Source organism: Schistocerca serialis, chromosome 8 (genome assembly GCF_023864345.2).
Source record: "Schistocerca serialis cubense isolate TAMUIC-IGC-003099 chromosome 8, iqSchSeri2.2, whole genome shotgun sequence".
NCBI classification, from domain to species: domain Eukaryota; kingdom Metazoa; phylum Arthropoda; class Insecta; order Orthoptera; family Acrididae; genus Schistocerca; species Schistocerca serialis.
In genome coordinates, this window is record NC_064645.1 from 599,132,940 (window position 1) to 599,154,907 (window position 21,968).

At 43.0% G+C, this 21,968-nt stretch overlaps 1 protein-coding gene and 1 pseudogene across 1 annotated transcript in view; one reads left to right on the top strand and one right to left on the bottom strand.

Moving 5' to 3' along the window:
* Positions 1–21,968, bottom strand: part of LOC126416577 (long-chain fatty acid transport protein 1-like) — a 322,517-nt gene that overhangs the window by 123,378 nt on the left and 177,171 nt on the right. The window lies entirely within an intron of this gene.
* LOC126417683 (U6 spliceosomal RNA) lies at positions 4,504–4,600 on the top strand (annotated as a pseudogene).

Sequence of the window (21,968 nt, forward strand, 5' to 3'; positions counted from 1 at the left end):
CCAGGTAGCTGAGTGGTCAGCGTGACAGAATATCAATCCTAAGGGCCTGGGTTTGGTTCCTGGCTGGGTCAGATATTTTCTCCACTCAGGGACTGGGAGTTGTGTTGTCCCAATCATCATCATTTCATCCCCATTGACGATCAAGTCACTGAAGTGGGGTTGAATCAAAAGACTTGTACCTGGTGAACCCGTCTACCCGACAGGAGGCCCTAGTCACCCGACATTTATTTTATCGTTAGTAGCAAAAACTACACGCATGGAAGTGTATGTGAGAAAAGTGGGGGGGAAAGGGCTGCCAAATGACAAGTTCATTTGTGTCAAAAATGTTCACGGACCAGCCCTATTCACTTGAACGGCCACGTCACAGGCATTGCAAATATCGTGTGATAAACAAGTACTGCAGACATGATTTAGGTGTCCACTGTAAGCTCAACCTTCATTTACGCATTATTAGTCTCATAGTTATAAGCAAACCAAATCTGGCGTTAGTTTTTCTCAAGAAATTTTGACTGATGAGTGAATAGTTTTTTTCACATCAAAAGAAAATTTTTGGTTGGTGTGATGAATAAATGCAGCAATACTCTTATATCATAGAGAAACAACCCAATACTACCAAATTACAAGATATGTGGTGAACATATTGGGCATGTCACATCGTAAAAGTGTTTAGCGATAATGTCAAGAAGTTGACCTCAGGTAAGATCAGTTTTGGTTCTGGAGACATGTAGGAAGCCACATGGCAATACTGGCTATGTAGGTTAAAGAAAAACAAAACCACATATATAACATTTGTATGAGGGATGTTCAATACGTAATGCAACACATTATTTTCTCAAAGCAGGTTGGTTTTATTCAGGATGTCAAAACACCATATTATTCCCCACTCTTATGGCTGCAAAACATTATTTTCCAACACAATTTGCAATCAATGAGACGGCCTTGTGGCTACCTTACCGGGAAGGCCTGTACACCCGCTTGGTACCACTCTGGTTGACGTTGGAGTCAATGTCAATCCACAACTGATTCCTATGGAGTACCTCCTTCATTGGGCCAAACAGAGGAAAGTCGGAAGGTGTAGAATGGATGAGGAAGAACAGTCCATTAGAGTTTTGTGAGCACAGACTTGTGTGAGGCCTCGCATTGTCATGGAGAAGGAGAGGTTTGTTTGCATTTTTGTGGTGACAAACACACTAAATCCATTTCTTCAGTTTCCTGAGCGTAGAACATTATACTTCAGAGTCGATCATTGCAACATGAGGAAGGGCATCAAACAGAATAAGCCTTCAAAGTCCCAGGAGACCATCGCCATGACTTTACCATCTGACGGTGCAGCTGCGGACTTTTTCTGAGGAGAGGTGCTGTGGCTCCTCCCCGGATTGTCGTTTTGTTTTTGATTCAAAGTGAAGAACCTATTGTTCATCATCTGTAAACTGTCACGATCAGCTTCGCAACGTGCATGCAATTCCACACAGATGGTCCTTTGTTGCTCTTTATGGTCTTCAGTTAGGTGGCAATGAACCCATTGGGCACACACCTTTGAGTACCCCAAATGGTGGATGAGTGTGTCAGCACCACCAACAGAGACGTCCAGTTGAGCTGTGGGGTGTTTGATTGTGATGTGTCTATCAGCTCGAATGAAAGAATCCGCACGTTTCAACATTGCAGCAAGTTTCAACATGGCAGGCATCACAGCTCTGTGCAGAGGCCAGCACATGGAAGACCGGACAGGCTTGCACGACCTTGTTGTAATAATAACAGACACATCGCCCAATAACTCACCCTCCTTTTTCAGTACAAGGTCTCGTAAACATTCTGCAAGCACCTTTGAATATCTGTGATGCTCTGGTTTCCTGTCAAAAGGAGCTCAATGACAGCTCTCTGCTTGTGTTGCAGACACCATTTTGAAGACTAAGTATAGCGCCGCCATATAGCGGAACTTCATGAAACTACAGGGTCTGAAGTGGGAATATCCTATGATGTCCCACAAAAAATTCAGTATTTTTTTCAACCGAAATTGGCCGAGAAAAAAATGTGTTGCATTACTTACTGAACGCCCCTCACACGTTTTTAAAAAACTTTTGACAAAACCGACTGGAATACACTCTGAAATTCTGAAGATAGCAGGGTATATAACACAGGGAGCGAAAGTTTAGCTACAGTTTGTACACCAGTCTAACGTCAGCACTGAAGGACACGAAGTCAGGAATCTGAATCGTCCAAAACTTTGCAAACCCAGCCGTTGACAGATGTAAACTATGCGAAATATACCGTCACTGAATTTACTATCCTCAAAATTCCAGCCGTTACAGAGGTCTCTCTCATACCACACACACACACACACACACACACACACACACACACACACACACACACACCAGTTATTCCAATCGATTTACCCATTTATTTTAAGCAACTTCAGTTCCCAATCAAGTTTTAGTTTGCAACAAGGCGCAAGGTCAGAGAGAGGGGGCTAGAGGAGACAGACAGAAAGGTGGTGGGGGAAATAGACATGGAGAGGGAGAAGAAGGAGATGGAGAGTGAGGAAGGAGAGGAGGATATTGCCAAAGAGAGGGGGAGGAGGAGATTAGAACATGTATATTCAATTTCCATACATACTTAGCAACAGCAAATCGTTGGGACGTTTGATAGTGTAAGATAAAAGTTGAAAACGGTAAAAAATTTAAAATGCGCTTGAAGGCTGTACCTACACAATTCAGTTACAAAGGCATTACACGAGAAGTGTTAATTTGCATCACAGTTGCCACATAAGTTTTTACGTGTTACCATTTAGTGTAGGATGTTATATCAAAAGTAAAGAGGATACAATATAAAACAAGCTTGAAAGCATGCAACGTGAATGTAAGGTGACTGGGATAAAAATGTAAGAAGTGATGTCCCGGAAGAAGATATACTTGGTGAAAATAAAAATATTTAAAGGTTTCCCCGGCCAGCGCCGAGCCAAGCCAAGCCAAGGCAGGCTCGAGCACAGGGTCGAAATCGGAAAGACAAAAAGGTAGGAGTGCCAATACTGCAATATCGTGCTACACAAGTGACATCACTGCAACACATCGCTTCAGCCAGATGTCTGCATCGCCAGTTCAGCAAGATAATCTCACTGTGGAAGGAACACAACGTCGCTCTAACAGCACTGTAAGGCGCAGTAACGACACACACATCTTACACAAGAACGCCTTTCAGCCCACTGATATTGCGAAAAAGCGCCAAGCTGAAGAGCTGAATGTCGCAGTTAAGACACCGAGGTCCAGTGAAGGCTGCTGACGAACATAGAAAACGAGGCAAAATTTTGTTATCCTGGCCAGTACACAACATCGTTGCGTCTGACAGACAACTATAAATGTTGAGTTCCCAAGCCCTTCTATCTCCCATTTGTAGTTAGCCAGCATCGAGACAGGTCCTGTGACGCACTGAATTCTGTTCGCCAGATGACTACTGCCTCCGAGACTGCAGCCAGTCTACTGGACTTAGCCATTGAGAACTGCCAACCTCTCATCTGCCGACTTAAAGGCGTGGAGCCTTCTACCTCACCTTCACTGTACTTGGGAGGCACGCTAGCTGCTGCTGCCTACGACACACACCCCGTGAACAGACACTGGTGTCCACGGCCTTGCTCTGGTGGAGAGGCAATGCCATAACTCTCCACTACTATCGCTATCCCTCGCAGAGCTGCCGGGAGATTACTGGGGACACTCCCTACGAAGTCCACGCCTGTGCTTAGTCGGGCTGTTGAGCGCCGTCTGCCGCCAGATTGGCTGCCTACCCTACAGGGCGTCAGCTGTCGTGACAGCTCCAGGGCAAAGTATTGAAGACTGCCGAGCTGTGCGCGTCAGCGTAATCGACTCCGCCTGCTGTGTTTGCAGCCCTTCTCGCTGCTGTGGTATAAATTTGTAATTCGCTAATGCTGTCTCATTAGTACCCACGGTACCCGACAGGCCCTCACCACCATTCTCCATACTTTGACATCCTGTTTCGTACGGGTCACAACCCACCGACCCCTACAAAAATAAACAGTGGAACACAATGACGTGTCTTGGGATAGCGATATGCGCATATACTGAATGCAGTAGTATCTTGTACATAAGGTACAAAAGGGCAGTGCATTGGCGGATCTGTCATTTGTACTCAAGTGATACATGCTTTACGACTTGTTATGGCTGCACGACGGGAATTCTCAAAGTCTGTTAAGACTTTGACAACAGGAAATGGTAGTTGGAGCTAGACAAGTGGGACATTCCATTTCGGTAATCATTAGGGAATTCAATACTCGGAGATCCACAGCGTCAAGGGTGTGCTAAGAATACCACGTTTCATGGCATTACCTCTCACCACGCAACGCGGTAGCCGTCGGCCTTCACTTACCGACCGACAGCAGTGGCGTTAGCTTAGAGTTGTCACTGATAACAGACAAGCAACAATGCGTGAAACTACCGCAGAAATAAATGTGAGATGCACGACGAACGTCAGCACCGGCGCTCTAGAGGTGCACTTGCTTCGGCGGAACATATATTAAAATTGGAACGATAGAGAGAAGGTTAGTGTGATCGCTGCGAAAGGATGACAAGCAAAATCGCGAAAAATTATTACAAAAAAGGGGTAGCATATTTGATTAGTAAACAAAACATCCTTGGTCCCGGGTTCGAACCCCACCACCGCTTAAATTTTGGATAAAAGCATGACCAAAGGCGGTAGAAAACGCACGGCGTAAGAAGTCACCCTCATTCTGCCAACGGTCTTGTCAAAGAGGGTGAAGGAAGACACAGATGTTCAAGGTTCTCTTGCCCTTGGGGTGAGAAACTGATCCTAAGGGCGAAAGCAAGCAATATTCAACGGCGTGAGGATCCATAAGGCAATGGAAGCCACTGCATTAAACACACATTATGTTCATCCACAGGACATGTGGCTTGTAACTGAAAAGTGTCATGATGATCTGTCCATTGGCAAAAGATTCCAGAACAATCACCCAGTCGGATCTCCGGGAGTGGACTGCCAAGGGCAACGTGATCATGAGAAAAAGATTGAATAACCAAAGAAAGGATAACGTCTACGAGTCGGGGCGTGGAATGTCAGAAGCTTGAACGTGGTAGGGGAGCTATAAACTCCGAAAAGCGTAATGCAAAGGCTCAATCTAGACGTAATGGGGATCGGTGAAATGAAATGGAAAGAAGACAACGGTTTCTGACCAGATGATTATGTCGTAATATCAGTAGCAGCATTAAATAACTGGAGTGGAATTCGTTATGAATAGGAAGGTTTGGGCAGGAGTGCGTTACAGTAAACTATTTAGTGACAGGATTGTTTTCATTAGAATCGATAGCAAACCAACCCCGACAACGATAGTTTAGATACACATGCTGATGTCACAAGTCGAAGATGAAGAAATGAAGAGAGTATATGAGGATACTGAACGGGTAACGCAGTACGTAAAGGGATATGGGAATGGAATAGTCATGGAGGACTGGAACGCATTTGCAGGGGAAGGTGTCGAAGAAAGGGTTACAGGAGAACATGGGCTTGGTATTAGGAATGAGAGGAGAAAGACTAGTTGAGTTCCGCGATAAATTTCAGCTAACAACAGCGAATACTCTGTTCGAGAATCACAAGAGGAAGTTGTGTAGCCGGTCACGGTGGCCGAGCGGTTCTAGGCGCTTCAGTCCGGAACCGCGCGACTGCTACGGTCGCAGGTTCGAATCCTGTCTCGGGCATGGATGTGTGTGATGTCCTTAGGTTAGTTAGGTTTAAGTAGTTCTAAGTTCTAGGGGACTGATGACCTCAGATGTGAAGTCCCATAGTGCTCAGAGCCATTTGAACAATTTGAAGTGGTATACTAGGAAACGGCCGAGAGATACGGGAAGATCCCAGTTAGATTACATTATGGTCAGATAGAGATTCCGAAATCAGGTAGTGGATTGCAAGGCGTACCCAGTTGCAAATATCACTATGTAGTAGTGATAAAGAGTAGGCTGAAGTTTAAGAGTGTAGTCAGGAAGAATCAATACGCTACGAACTGAGATACGAAAGTACTACGGAATCAAGAGATACGCTTTAATTTCTGCAAGACTATAGATACTGCCATAAGGAATATCTCAGTACAGTTGAAATGGAATGGACATCTCTAAAAAGGGCAATCACAGAATTTGGAAAGAAAAATATAGGCACAAAAAAGGTAAATGCGAAGAAACTATAGATAACAGAAGAAATACTTCAGTGGATCCATGACAGAAGGAAGTCCAAAAATGATTAGGAAAATTCAGGAATACAAAAACGCAAGTCTCTGAGGAATGAAATAAATAAGAAGTGCAGGGGAGTATTGACGACATGGCTGCATGAAAAATTGAAGAAATCGAAAAGAATGACTGTCGGGAGGACTGACTCAGCATATAGAAAAGTCAAAACAACACTCGGTGCCATTAAAAGCACGGGTGGTCATACAAGGAATCTAAAGGGAATATCACTGTTAAATGCTGAGGAGAGAGCCGATAGGTGGAAAAAATACATTGAAGGTCTCCACGGGGAGGAAGACTTGTCCGATAACGTGATAGAAGAAAAAGGAGTCGATATAGGAGAGAAAAGGGATCCAGTGTTAAAATCAGAATACCTTTGGAAGACTTAAGATCAAATAAGGCAGAGGAGTTAGATACCATTTCATTATAATTTCTAAAATCATTGGGGGAAGTGGCATAAAACGACTATTCTCATTGGTGTGTAAAATTTATGAATCTGGCGATATACCCTCTCTCTTTCGGAGAAATATCATCCACGCTGTTCCGAATACTACAAGAGATGACAAGTGTGAGAATTATTTCGCAATGAGCTTAACATATCATGAATCCAAGTTGCTAACAAGGATAATATACAGAAGAATGGAAATGAAAAGTTAGGATGTGGAAGATGACGATCAGTTTGACTTTAGGAAAGGCGAGGGTACCAGAGAGTCAGTTCTCTCGTTACAGTTGATAATGGAACCAAGACAACAGGAAAATCAAGACACATTCATAGGATTTGTCGACTTCGAAAAAACGTTCCATAACGTCAAGTGGTGCAAGGAGGAAAATAGGGGTAGGATATAGGGAGAGAGGGGTAATATACATAACGTGTACAAGAGCCAAGAGGAAATAATAAGAGTGGAAGACTAAGAACGAAGTGCTCGAACTAAAAGGGTGTAAGACAGAGCTGCAGTCTTTCGCCCTCATTGTTCAATCTATACGCCGAAGAAGCAATGACGGAAATAAAAGAAAGGTTCAGAAGTGGAATTTAAAATTCAAGGTGAAAGGATATCAATGATAAAGTTCGCTGATGACATTGCCAACGTCAATGAAAGTGAAGAAGAATTGCAGGATCTACTGAATGGAATGAATAGTCCAATGAGTACTGAATATGGACTGAAAGTAGATCGAAGAAAGGACGAAAGTAATGAGAAGTAGCAGAAATGAGAATAGCAAGAAACTTAACATGAGGACTGATGGTCACGAAGTACCGGGTGATCAAAAAGTCAGTGTAAATTTGAAAACTGAATAAATCACGGAATAATGTAGATAGAGAGGTACAAATTGACACACATGCTTGGAATGACATGGGTTTTATTGGAACCAAAAAAATACTTAAGTTCAAAAAATGTCCGACAGATGGCGCTTCATCTGACCAGAATAGCAATAATTAGCATAACAAAGTAAGACAAAGCAAAGATGATGTTCTTTATAGGAAATGCTCAATATATCCACCATCATTCCTCAACAATAGCTGTAGTCGAGGAATAATGTTGTGAACAGCACAGTAAAGCATGTCCGGAGGCATTGGCGTCGGATGTTGTCATCCTAGAGATGTCGGTCGATCACGATATACTTGCGACTTCAGGTAACCCCAAAGCCAATAATCGCACGGACTGAGGTCTGGGGACCTGGGAGGCCAAGCATGACGAAAGTGGCGGCTGAGCACACGATCATCACCAAACGACGCGCGCAAGAGATCTTTCACGCGTCTAGCAATATGGGTGGTTCTAATAAAACCCCATGTCACTCCAAGCACGTGTGTCAATTTTTACCCCTCTATCTACATTATTCCGTGGTTTATCAAGTTTTCAAATTTATACTGACTTTTTGATCACCCGGTAGATGAAGTTAAGGAAAACTACGTAGGCAGCAAAATAACCAATGACGGACGGACCAAGGAGGACATCAAAAGCAGATTAGCACTGGCAAAAATGGCATTTCTGACCAAGAGAAGTTTGCTAGTATCAAACATGGCCTTAATTTGAGGAAGAAAGTTTTGAGAGTGTACGTTTGGAGCACAGCATAGAACGGTAGTGAAACACAGACTGTGGGAAAACCGCAACAGGGAGAATCGAAGCATTTAGATGTGTTGCTACAGACGAATGTTGAAAATTAGGTGTACTGGTAGCGTAAGGAATGGGGAGGTTTTGTGCAGAATCAGAGAGGAAAGGAATGTGTGGAAAACACTGACAAGAAGGGACAGGTGATAGGACATCTGTTAAGACATCCGGGAATAACTTGCATGGTACTAGCGAGAGCTGTAGAGGGCAAAAACGCTGCTTGTGTAAAGTGGAACTTCTTAACGCTACAAGTCAGCTGCCCTAAGCGTTAAATATTGAAAGAATGAGAATATTCAAGAGCTCTTGCCACCCCTCGGCCGCCTCTTCCGCACCTACCTCTAGATAGCGGGGCTCTCTGACGTGAAAGAAGAAGATAACTGTTTATGATAATTGGAAAAGATTACCTCCTAATACTAATATTCACCATTCGTCTTTTGATCCATCAATTAAGTTTTAACCACCTGGATTTCTCCCACATCGAACGATTAGACTGCTTATGACAACGAAGCATTGATCATTTCGCAACTAAATGTTCTATGTACGAAAGAACTTCTGACATGCAGACTTTAACCGGGTCCGTAAATTCTCAACACAGAGACTTTAATTACTGAGCCAATAGGCGAACTCTGCAAGTGGTTATACTAGTTAAGACTTGAGTGACGCAGAAATCTTCGTCGATTTTCTCAAGAAATACGCAGTTTTGCTTTAAGAGACTAAGTGCTTATTGATTTTTTTTTTTTCAGTAAAGGACATCTATGCAAAATTTCATCGACATGCCTGACACAGCTGACAGGTTCCTCTTGTTACAAAGACCACACAAATGTAATGTACAATGTGCACCAAAATGAAAATTGACAAGTGCTCGTCCAGCTACGAATTTCAGAAAGTCACCAAAAAAACCCTAAACCATAGTACTCGGTGATATTATTTCTAGATCAAGCAGTGTGAGCGTTGAGGCATTTACTACGCCATCACATAGTTTACTACCTTCAACCAGTTATTTTAAAACTTAGGCACAATGTCGTTTGTCCTTATGTCTAGAGAGGCACACCATATCTCCCAACTTCCAATGACAACGAAGTGGTGGAAAAACAGTGCCCGTGTCTACTGACGAGTGCGATACTGAATTTTCTTGTCACCATGCATCAGCATAAGCCACAGACAACGTGTGCAAAGTTTGTTCAGAGCTATCTGTTGCCGTCTCGCATACAGTGCTTCTTAACGTCCTTCGACCGTGTTAATTACAATTGTAAGAAAGAGCAAGAACTAGAACTGCTGCAATGTGCGGTAAACGAGGTATTCATCGTCTACCACAGATATCATAACATTTGCTAATTACCGAGAACAGTATGCACGATTTTTTGAGAAAGAAGTTTGGAACGCTGTCAAGACGTATCAATATTGACATAACCTCTGCACTTGTTTGACTGCCTCGCTAGATACGGACTTCCGCCGAGTAGTAAATAAAACGCTCTGTACTCGAATCTAGAAGGAGGTAATCCGGCACAAGCAAGATGCAACAAGTATTACAAGGTCCTATCACATTAATGTGACCACCGCACCAGTGTTCGACGTCAAAGTCCAATAACCACTCACAGACGGCAGTTGGCAGCACTAGCAGTGGAGGGAATGTAAAGCGTGTCTTGGGGGGGGGGGGGGGGGCGAAAACAGTACAGAGTGATTTTTCTGACGTCTAAAAGGTGTGATCACTGGCTTTCGGACCAAGGCAGGAAGCAGTTCCTAAACGGCTAAGTTTGTAAAACTGTTCGCGTGCATGGCAAAATGGTGCTATCCACAACTGGGGCAGAGGCAAGTGTGGTGCACCACGGACCGTAGAGGACAGGGGTGAACGACGGCTGCGAAGACGTGAACGGGCGAACAGACGTGCAACTCTTGAGCAACTGACTGCCCAGATGAACCTACGGGTGTTGTATTGTATTGAACTGGGAACCTAGAAACGGCGGAGAGGCTTCGTCCCCGCAGTGGTTCACAACCCCACAGCAGGCTACAGCAGTCCACTCAGCCCACCGCCGCCCCACACCGAACCCAGGGTTATTGTGCGGTACGGCCCCCAGTGGAGCCCCCCACCCCCGGGAGCGTCTCACACCAAACGAGTGTAACCCCTATGTTTGCGTGGTAGAGTAATTGTGGTGTACGCGTACGTGGAGAAAGTGTTTGCGCAGCAATCGTCGACATGGTGTAACTGAGGCGGAATAAGGGGAACCGGCCCGCATTCGCCGAGGCAGATGGAAAACCGCCTTAAAAACCATCCACAGACTGGCCGGCACACCGGACCTCGACACTAGCCCGCCGGGCGGATTCGTGCCGTGGACCGGCACCCCTTGTCCCGGTGTACCGTAGGTCTCCAGAAGAGCGTAGCGTTCCAAAGGATTGGAAAAGGGCACAGGTCAACCCCGTTTTCAAGAAGGGACGTCGAACAGGTGTGCAGAACTATAGACCTGTATCTCTAACGTCGATCAGTTGTAGAATTTTGGAACACGTATTATGTTCGAGTATAATGACTTTTCTGGAGACTAGAAATCTACTCTGTAGGAATCAGCATGGGTTTCGAAAAAGACCGTCGTGTGAAACCCAGCTCGCGCTATTCGTCCACGAGACTCAGAGGGCCATAGGCACGGGTTCCCAGGTAGATGCCGTGTTTCTTGACTTCCGCAAGGCGTTCGATACAGTTCCCCACAGTCGTTTAATGAACAAAGTAGGAGCATATGGACTATCAGACCAATTGTGTGATTGGATTGAAGAGTTCCTAGATAACAGAACGTAGCATGTCACTCTCAGTGGAGAGAAGTGGTGGTGGTGGTTAGTGTTTAACGTCCCGTCGACAACGAGGTCATTAGAGACGGAGCGCAAGCTCGGGTTAGGGAAGGATTGGGAAGGAAATCGGCCGTGCCCTTTCAAAGGAACCATCCCGACATTTGCCTGAAACGATTTAGGGAAATCACGGAAAACCTAAATCAGGATGGCCGGAGACGGGATTGAACCGCTGTCCTCCCGAATGCGAGTCCAGTGTGCTAACCACTGCGCCACCTCGCTCGGTCAGTGGAGAGAAGTCTTCCGAAGTAAGAGTGATTTCAGGTGTGCCGCAGGGGAGTGTCGTAGGATCGTTGCTATTCACAATATACATAAATGACCTTGTGGATGACATTGGAAGTTCACTGAGGCTTTTTGCGGATGATGCTGTGGTATATCGAGAGGTTGTAACATTGGAAAATTGTACTGAAATGCAGGAGGATCTGCAGCGAATTGACGCACGGTTCAGGGAATGGCAATTGAATCTCAATGTAGACAAGTGTAATGTGCTGCGAATACACAGAAAGAAAGATCCCTTATCATTTAGCTACAATATAGCAGGTCAGCAACTGGAAGCAGTTAATTCCATAAATTATCTGGGAGTACGCATTAGGAGCGATTTAAAATGGAATGATCATACAAAGTTGATCGTCGGTAAAGCAGATGCCAGACTGAGATTCATTGGAAGAATCCTAAGGAAATGCAATCCGAAAACAAAGGAGGTAGGTTACAGTACGCTTGTTCGCCCACTGCTTGAATACTGCTCACCAGTGTGGGATCCCTACCAGATAGGGTTGATAGAAGAGATAGAGAAGATCCAACGGAGAGCAGCGCGATTCCTTACAGGATCATTTAGTAGTCGCGAGGGCGTTGCGGAGATGATAGATAAACTCCAGTGGAAGACTCTGCAGGAGAGACGCTCAGCAGCTCGGTAAGGGCTTTTGTTGAAGTTTCGAGAACATACCTTCACCGAAGAGTCAAGCAGTATATTGCTCCCTCCTACGTATATCTCGCGAAGAGAGCATGAGGATAAAAATCAGAGAGATTAGAGCCCACACAGAGGCATACCGACAATCCTTCTTTCCACGAACAATACGAGACTGGAATAGAAGGGAGAACCTATAGAGGTACTCAAGGTACCCTCCGCCACACACTGTCAGGTGGCTTGCGGAGTATGGATATAGATAGATATATAGAAAGCAGTGCGTTAGACCGCACAGTTAACCGGGCTGGCAACCTAGGGGTACTAAACAGCGTCTTACCAACGACCGTTCAGCGACATTTGCTGTGTTTGGGCCTCTGCAGCAGGCGCCACGTTCATACTGCTTTTCGTCGGCAACGGAGGCTGCAATTGTACGCCAATACTGCAACTGGCCGTCCACCGATTGGCGACAGTTGGTCTTTTCAGATGAATAAATTTTTATGCTCCATCGGACAGACGGCCATTGATAGGTATGCCTTGAAACGTCTCAAAGCAGACACCCTGCAACAATCTTCGGCAGGGTCCAGGCTGGAGGAGAGTATGGTTCGCGAAATGTTTTCGTGGAATTCCCTGGCTGATCTCGTCATTCTGGAAAGCACAGTGGAGCAACAAAAGTACGCATCTATCCTTAGGATCCATGGCCAACCCTACATGCAATTTACAGGGTGATTCAAGAAGAATACCACAACTTTAAAAATGTGTATTTAATGAAAGAAACATAATATAACCTTCTGTTATACATCATTACAAAGAGTATTTAAAAAGTTTTTTTTTCACTCAAAAACAAGTTCAGAGATGTTCAATATGGCCCCCTCCAGACACACGAGCAATATCAACCCGATACTCCAACTCGTTCCACACTCTCTGTAGCATATCAGGCGTAACAGTTTGGATAGCTGCTGTTATTTCTCGTTTCAAATCATCAATGGTGGCTGGGAGAGGTGGCCGAAACACCATATCCTTAACATACCCCCATAAGAAAAAATCGCAGGGGGTAAGATCAGGGCTTCTTGGAGGCCAGTGATTAAGTGCTCTGTCACGGGCTGCCTGGCGGCCGATCCATCGCCTCGGGTAGTTGACGTTCAGGTAGTTACGGACAGATAAGTGCCAATGTGGTGGCGCTCCATCCTGCTGAAATATGAATTGTTGTGCTTCTTGTTCGAGCTGAGGGAACAGCCAATTCTCTAACATCTCCAGATACTGTAGTCCAGTTACAGTAGCACCTTCGAAGAAAAAGGGACCAAAAACTTTATTGGCTGAAATGGCGAACAAATGTACAACTAAATGAAACTTTATAGCTCCCTTAATTCGCCGACAGATAGTGCTTAGCTCTGCCTTTTGTCGTTGCAGAGTTTTAAATTCCTAAAGTTGTGGTATTCTTTTTGAATCACCCTGTATTTTTCCTCGCGACGCGATGACATCTACCAGCAAGACAATGCAGCGAGTCACAGCTCGCAGTGTAAGTGCGTGTTTCAGAACACCAAGATGAGTTTGTCGTAATCCACTAGGTACCAACATTCTCGGATTGAAACCCAATCGAGAACCTGTGGGACCACCTCGATCGGCCTGTTGGCGCCACGGATCCTCAAACGAGAAACCTGGCGCAGCGGGCTTTGATACTGGAGTCTGCATGGCTGCTCATCCCTGTCGGTTTTTCCAGAACTTCCCTGATTCTCTTCCTGCAAGTCTCGCAGCAGTCTATGCTGCAAAATATGGTTATTCAGGCTTTAGACAGGTGGTCACACTAATGTGACTGAACTGTGTGATATGGACCACGGCCTGTAACGTTACATATGCGTCAGTGTGCGAACGGGGCTAGCGCAAATGGCAGCCGATGCTTGTGTGTTTCTGCTTGTGTACAAGGAAACGCAAATAAACTTTGCGAATAATTTTGAGCTTGTGTTAATTGTGTTAGCTCATGATTTACACGTTACTCAAAATTTCTTAAGTTACAGGAAAACGATGGGACAGCCCAACAAAAAGCACGCTTCACATTTAAAAACACACTTTAAAACAGGATTTTTTTCCTGAGACGAAAGATAATCCTGACTGGCAGCAGCATATGTTCTTACGTTAAGAAACAAAATAATTTATATGGTGTCTCACTAAACCGGGACACCCTTGTTATTTTATAAGCGGTTCTAGACCCGAAAACGAAGTTATCAAAAGCGAGTAATTGGAGGAAGTGACTATTTTATTATATGCTTAACTATCCTACTTTTCTTAGCTTTCTAGATACTGAAGAAACTACTTTTTAATGATATGTACTGTGAATTATTACGGCGCTCTGGGCTTTTTAAAGAAGTGGAATATTTCTTTAAATAAAGAGAAGTGGGTTAAAAGCACGGAAAACGAGTTAAATGTGGCACTCAGTAAAGATTTCTGCGTCGGCCTTGTTTCTGTTATAATTATGGTGAGATTGCGCTACCCTTCCCCCTTAGCTCTTACATTTCTTTTTTTCAGAAAGTTCCACCAGTGACATAGTCGAACGTCATGGCACCATGTCTCAGAGACGTATTACAGGATGTGCCAGAGACAATCTTTTTTCGTTTTTTTTTAATAAATTTCCGTCATTTGACTGTTAATTGTTCATTTATTTCACGCAATCATGATTTCTGCTTTATAGCCATTCTCAAGGTCATCTTGAAAAGTTAAAATACGTCTGACATGTTTTAACATTTCAACATGCACTTGAGGAATGGCTATAAAGCTGAAATCATGATCGCGTAAAATGAACGAATAATTAACAGTCAAATGGCGAAAATTTCTTTCAAAAAATTCTATGTTACTGTGGTCTCCCGCGAAGGAAAGATCTTTTACTGTTTGTCTTCCAGTACTGACAATTCACTGGCATGTGCGACTCGTGCCGATCAGCTGCTTTGGCATAAAATTTAACATGGAAATAATATTGATTCTTGAATGCGCATTATAGAAACTGTCATCTTCAAATGCGGTACATATTTGCTGCAAGGAATGTGAAATTAAATTAAGGTTGTTGGAATGCAATGCAATGGGTACAATAAAAATAACATTAGAACATTTTGCAAACATTTGTGATACCGTATCAATTTTATATTGTATTAAAATACGAATATAATTATCGTTATTAATCAATTAACGATCCGCTGACAAAGATAACACAACACTTCGTCAGGCAATTACAGTGTCACAGAGAACAGTCGACAGGAAGTGTTGGAACGGTGCCGACTTTTAGCGATCAGTACCTGGCGGCCGGCTGCCAACTTATCGCGCCGTTACTATAGCTTATCTATTGAGGGTTCATAACATGCTTATTTATATAGTTAGCCAATCAATAATAAGAGGCGCTGCCCCAGAAAGTCAGTATTGGCTCGTAAGAAAAAAGTTTTATGTACGTCTTTTAAAGGTGTTCCAAAGACGACCAAAACTCAATTTTTCCAATTAAAAGTCTTAGTTGCTTCAATAATTTGTCAGACATGAGAAGTTAGGAGTTTAATCACATATCGAATTGCTCTTCTCCTCGTTGAAAACATCAAACCGTTTCTCAAACACCCTGCAGATGTCGTCATGACATGGCCCACTTACTTAAATGGAGTACAAGATTTATGCATATTCGGGAAAAGGAGGAAAATGGCTACTGAAAACGTGCACAGGCAATGTAGTTGAATGAAACAGTTTCGCCAGAAATAAGAATTACGGTCTCTGTACGGAAAAGACATGCACTACTGATGAGCACAATCGATAACATGAAAGAAACGAGTTGTTCATGAGACCAAAAGGAACCGGAATTTTACAGACTGACAACCCTGTATACATCGGTGAGTTTCCTAAGGCTGCCGCCGTCTCTCACATCTCAATTTCCATCATTTGCGGTCCTTCCAGTTTCCTTCATTAAGGCCGCTAACAGCCAATGTTTCTGTGACGCCGTCTTCCCAGCATCTCCAAGGTTTTCCACGCTTTCCTCTTTGATGTTGAGTCCACTGGCACTGGTTTTGGCCATCTTGTGTCTGGCACGTTGTCAGTGGCCATACCTAAGAAGGCACTTCGTTTCTATGCAGTCTAGAAGTGTGCTTTCGACGTTCACGATCCCTCCGGTTCTGTCATTGCTAATATTATCTGGCCTGGAAAAATCACAACCTAGTCTCTGGAAGACCATCTTGACAGCCATCAGGTGGTCTTTTTGTCTTTGAGCTGGTTCGCACAACTCTGCCCCAAAGGCCCTACGCCGTGGTACTTTCAGCAGCTGAATGTGAGACGGAATGTTTTTATCGGCGCGTTCTGCTGCTGTTCGAGAGGATACTACAGTATTTAGTAGTTTTATGGCTCTCTTGCCCTGGCCAAGTTTATTGTTTATATCATCCATACTTCTACCATTTGAGGACAGTGTCCCAGAATATCTGAAGGTGGGAGAAAATACTGTTAATGACATACAAATGGGTTCTAATATTCCTAAAGTTTTGTGAAAATGACGCAAAACTACACATGTAACTGGAGTTTTTCGGATAACATTTTACTTTTTTACTTTTGCTTCTGGATTACCCGTCTTCTTTTCTATGTAGTATATTTCACGCTATTTTACGGAAACTGTGTAGTAAAAAAGGAAAAAGTTTTCTCTTATTGCAACCTCACATCACCACATGATAATGAACTGGCTGTCTTATTTGTAGCAGTTACTATGATGTCACGAATTACTGCAGTACAAGACATCTTGAAACAAACTGTTTGAATCTCGTTAAATTCCTTTATATTAATGTATCACAAGGAAATTACATATTCTCTCAAAATAAAAGCTCATTTGGACTTGGCTGTGTTTCCAACACAGAACTAGAGATTTGCTCCCTACAATAAGCCCTGTGGTATTTGAAATATGTAGTATATCACTAACTCAAGACATTTCCCCAGAAAGAATGAAATATATGTTTGTCAAACTCCTCTATAAAAAAAGGTGATAGGAGAGATGTCAGGAAGCCCGACCTATTTCACTGCTACTATCATTTTCCAAAATTTTAGAGATGATGTTGTCTTCTAGAATAATATCCCACCACTGTTAATATCATTTTCCAAAATTTTTGAGAAGGTGTTGTCTTATAGAATAACAATGCACCCGAGCAACATTAATTAAGATTTCCGAAGAGGTGCTCTACTGAGAATGCCATTTACATACTCACTTACCAAATTTTACAACCATTATATAACAAAATGGCAGCTGTTGGTATTTTCTGAGACCTATCTAAAGCAACTATGTGAATCACAATATTCTGCCAGAGTAATTGTGGTTTTATAGGGTTGATGGTATAGTCAACCAATGCGTAATATCTTATCAAACATAATAATTCAAGAAGTTTTAGTTAGTAATTCAGTCAATGTAATCAAAGGAGATTCTTCTTACTGGGCAGATCATGTGTGGGATTCCCCAAGGCTTAGTCTAGGGTCTGATATGGTTCCTCATTTATGTAAACGAGCTTCCTTCTAATACAGAAATACAATTGATTAGTCCTTTTTGCCGATGACGCTAGCATACGTTCAGCAGCAGCAGAGACGGTAAACAAAGTTTTAGACAGTATCACTGACACTTTTCCTGTGAATGCCCTCACTCTCAATTTTAAAACATACAAAACATATACAGTTCTGCGCATCTAGAGGTACTGTACTACAACAATGATAAATGTAACACATCGTGGAGAAATAATAATTAGGGTGGAAACTTCAAAATTTTATATGTCCACATCGATTAGAATTAAAAAGGAAAAGTGCATTTTGGAACTCCTAAACACGAAACAACTTTGTTCAACCACATTTGCATTTACAACCATTGCATATCTTGGGAAGAGACAGATCATTAATTTGAAATATTTTGCACATTTTCATTCAATAATGTCATATGGAATAACGTCTTGGGGTAACTCATCTCGAAGAAAAAAAGTTTGTTGTAAACAATCCACTGCAGTTCAAAGGGAAAAATAATGAACATGATAACAATACCACAAGAGAAAATGGTATTCATTATGTATATATAAGGAGTCGCACAGATGTGCATCTACGCCCGTAACATACTGGTTCTGGCCTTGTGTTTAATGTTTATGACGTCATCTCTCTTCAGCTGCGTGTCGTACACTGAGGTGCCACAAATCAAGGGACTGCGATATGCACATATAAAATGGCACTAGTCTCGCGCACACAAGGTATTAAACGGCAGTGCATTGGCGGAGCAGTCATACTGTGCTCAGGCTATTCATGTGAAAATGTTTCCGACGTATTTATGTCTGCGCAACGGGATTTAACAGTCTTTGGTCGTGGAATGGGAGCTGGAGTTAAACACATGGGACATTCCATTTCTGAAATCGTTAAGAAAGTCAATAATCCACGATCCACAGTGTCAAGAGTGTGCCGAGAATACCAAATTACGGGCACTACCTCTCTCCACATACAACACAGCGGCCGGTGGCTTTCACTTATCGACCGAGAACGATGAACAACTGCCGTCAAGAGCCAACCCACAACGCGAAACATGAGGGTTTGTTGTCGGCAATGGTTCGAGTGATCGACATCATTTTTTGACAACACCGAAAAGACGGTACACTCGAGAAGTTTAGCAGCTCCCTATTCTCGGATTACTCAGCAGTAGAATGGACCCTGCTTCGAAGAGGCGCATGATTCAAAGTTAACAATACGTGCTGCATTAGACTCTGGCTCTCAATGTTCGCATTTTCATTGTTAGCTGAGTATAGTAAAGTGTGCACCAGCTGGGAGGAAAGACAAGCAACATACTTTCAGCTGACACTAATGTCACTTTCCGAACTACTCATTTCTGTACCGTTAGAGCTCACACACCTATAGGGGAGCAAGCCAAGATGTGACCTCGCGAGAGGTCGGCTCGCGGTGCAAGGGGGTAGTGGTGAGAGCTTTGACAACTCGCGGCGAATGGCAGTTAAGATGGACTAAATGTAAGATGAATATTATGTATCTCCAACGAAATTACGTTACATATCCTACAAATATGATACAGTTAAACCAAGTACACCAGAAAAATCGAGGCGATGAGACGAGGTCATTGCAAGTTCAAGCATAATTCTACGATTAATGTTCAGAAAATTGAAATTGTTTAAAATACAATAAATGATAAAAATTAATAACAAGTAAACCACTGGAGCAGTCTGTTGATATGTGTTGTACGAAAGCTGACAAAGTCGTTAAGCACAACAAGCTAATTGTATATATTCCGTTACTACATAAATTTGCACCATTTTTGTTTTGTTTGTTGGTATTCCAGTTGCTATGGGTTTACTTACTGCTTGTCATTTTTTATTTGTAGTTCACTGTTGCTATTTGAGTTTACATATTGACGTTTTGTCATTTGGAAGTAGTGACTGGAGTTGTGGACGCTAGGAAATTAAACGCCAAGGAGAAATCGGAGCATTTAACCCTTAACTACTACGGTCATTCACAGGAACACAATTACTATGGAGGGGTCTCACAGACCGCATTTTTCTATTTTATATATCAAACCAGAATTTTGCTGAATATATGTAGTTTCTTGACTTCCAGTCATTCATTACACTTCTTACAGGTGGCTTTTGTAGAAATTTGATTTTTTTTAAACACTGCAGTATTTTAAACACTTCGACAATTAAAACAAAGCGAAATCTGGTGTATATTTTTATTTTATGAGTTACGAAAATAACAGCAAATAGTTAGCTCTCTACTCTCACACAGATTTTGATCAGAGGGATTATATTATAAATTGGCAATATAACTAGGTGGAAGAATCCGACATGACTTACAATAAATTGTGTGCGAAGTCAGCTTTCAGTTTACAACTCACTTTGCAATGTAGAGCGAATATTTCAGTCCATAAGTCTATGAATGGAGAAACTTTGCCACCATTTTACTTCTAAAATTACAAGTAAAAACTAAATACTTGTTCTCATGTGCCGCTGAATCATACTTAAGTCAATTTCCACCTGCAAACACTTCACCCACACCTTCTTGGAACACTCCAAACAAATCGGAACATCACACTGTTGACATGGATACCTCGTTTTCCTCTTCAGACGAGGAGGGCAAAAGGTGCACGTTTTTCGATTTTCGAATTCTTCTTTCGGTGTCTGAGGCTCATCTTGCAAGTGAAGACCTGTGTCTCACATAACACACGTTGCACATAAGGCCCAGCTTTCCCCGCCACGGAGAAACAGTAGCATGCAATAAAAACGCGGCACGCAAACACTATGGTACGTCTGTGAGACCTCTAAAGGCAAATAATTACGAAACAAAGAGCAGCAACAATGCAAGAATGCTGGCACGTGTAGCTTGACAGCCAATAGGAAGGTACATGGAAGAGTCCATTTGGCTTTGCAGGGGTGTGAGAAATATCTCGACACAATAATTAGTAGCGGTCTGAGAGACGGTCGATAGTAGTTAAGGGTTAAGACATATTCTTCTGTTTTAGTTCAATAGAGGGGCGACAGCAGCGGGAGGCAGCCAGAAACATTTGCGGCATGTGTAGGGATAATGCTATTGGACAGAACACGTCAAGAAAATGGTTATCTTGTTTTGTAGAGGATCGTTTTGACGTTAGTGACTCTCCACGTTGGGAAACTGGGGCACTACATTCAACACGACGCCAACAATGCATACGCGAGGTTTGAACAACTAAACCCAGTCGGGATACGCAGCTCCAACTCGTCTAAGCCGCCCGCAGGTGCTACGAATCGTAGGCAATGCGCGAAGATACACACGAACCGCCCCTCCCACAACGAATACCACTTCGAGATACTAAAAAAAAACTCTCCACACGACTGTATAAGAATTCCAGACACTCGTAACAACCGTTTCATCCTGAAATCGCGAAATTAGGGTCACAACCATAGGTCGAAGCCAAAGTGCGCTAAAACTCTCTTCATTAGGAAAGTTAACGACCTGTGGAAGGCTTAAACTGAACACACAAACAACACTATATCGGCGAACCCCTGTATTACAGCAAACCCGAGCGGGCACCGCCAGCTATACACATAAAGACAACCAGACGGCTTAACAGGGAAGCCGAACACATAAGACACAAACAAACCCCACAAAACTCCAGACAACGAGCGCTAATTTTATGATCAACTGTCCCAGGAGATTTCGTCGAAGACCAGATACTACGGTAACACCTCTCCACTAACATTTCATAAGATCCAAGCACGAACTGTCGCTACAGGCGTAAACCCACCAGAAGCCATACTACCCGCCCAGGCTATCGCAGAGTTCTTTTTTTTCCATGGCACTTGCCCTGGCACTCTTTTCCCTCTGCCCTTAAAACCGCTACCCCTCAATCGCTTTCGGTCAAATAACTCCTAGATGGGACCGAATTAGTAGGTGATCGTACCCAGATGCACGGAAAACATCAGAAACACGCATTCAGTGACGCCTAGGTTTGAATACTAACCATATTGCAGAGGTGATTGTAGAACTTTTTGTGATGGTCGCAATTCTAGTGCAGGCGTGGAGGGGTTCAACTATCTGTTAAAAAAAAAATTGTTCTGCAGTCTTTCGTCAGTATCCTTCGTATTTGTTAGGTGTTGCTGAATGTACTTTCTTGGAGTGACTGTGCAACTGAACAACGGTGTGAGATAGATGTTCAAACTTTTCACTGGACTTCGAATAATTTTGTGACTGCGAGTTACAGACTTACTAGACTTTGATTTTTGATTGTGTTTTTGAGTGATTTTTGCGAGAAAAGTTGATTTAATTGCACAGTAATTCACAAATGTCAACACTAAACCTTCAGAGTTTGAAGGTTCAGTTTCGCACTATCCCTCCCGATGATAAATAAAGTTTGTTGTCCTGAATACACAGAATATAAATAATAAATTC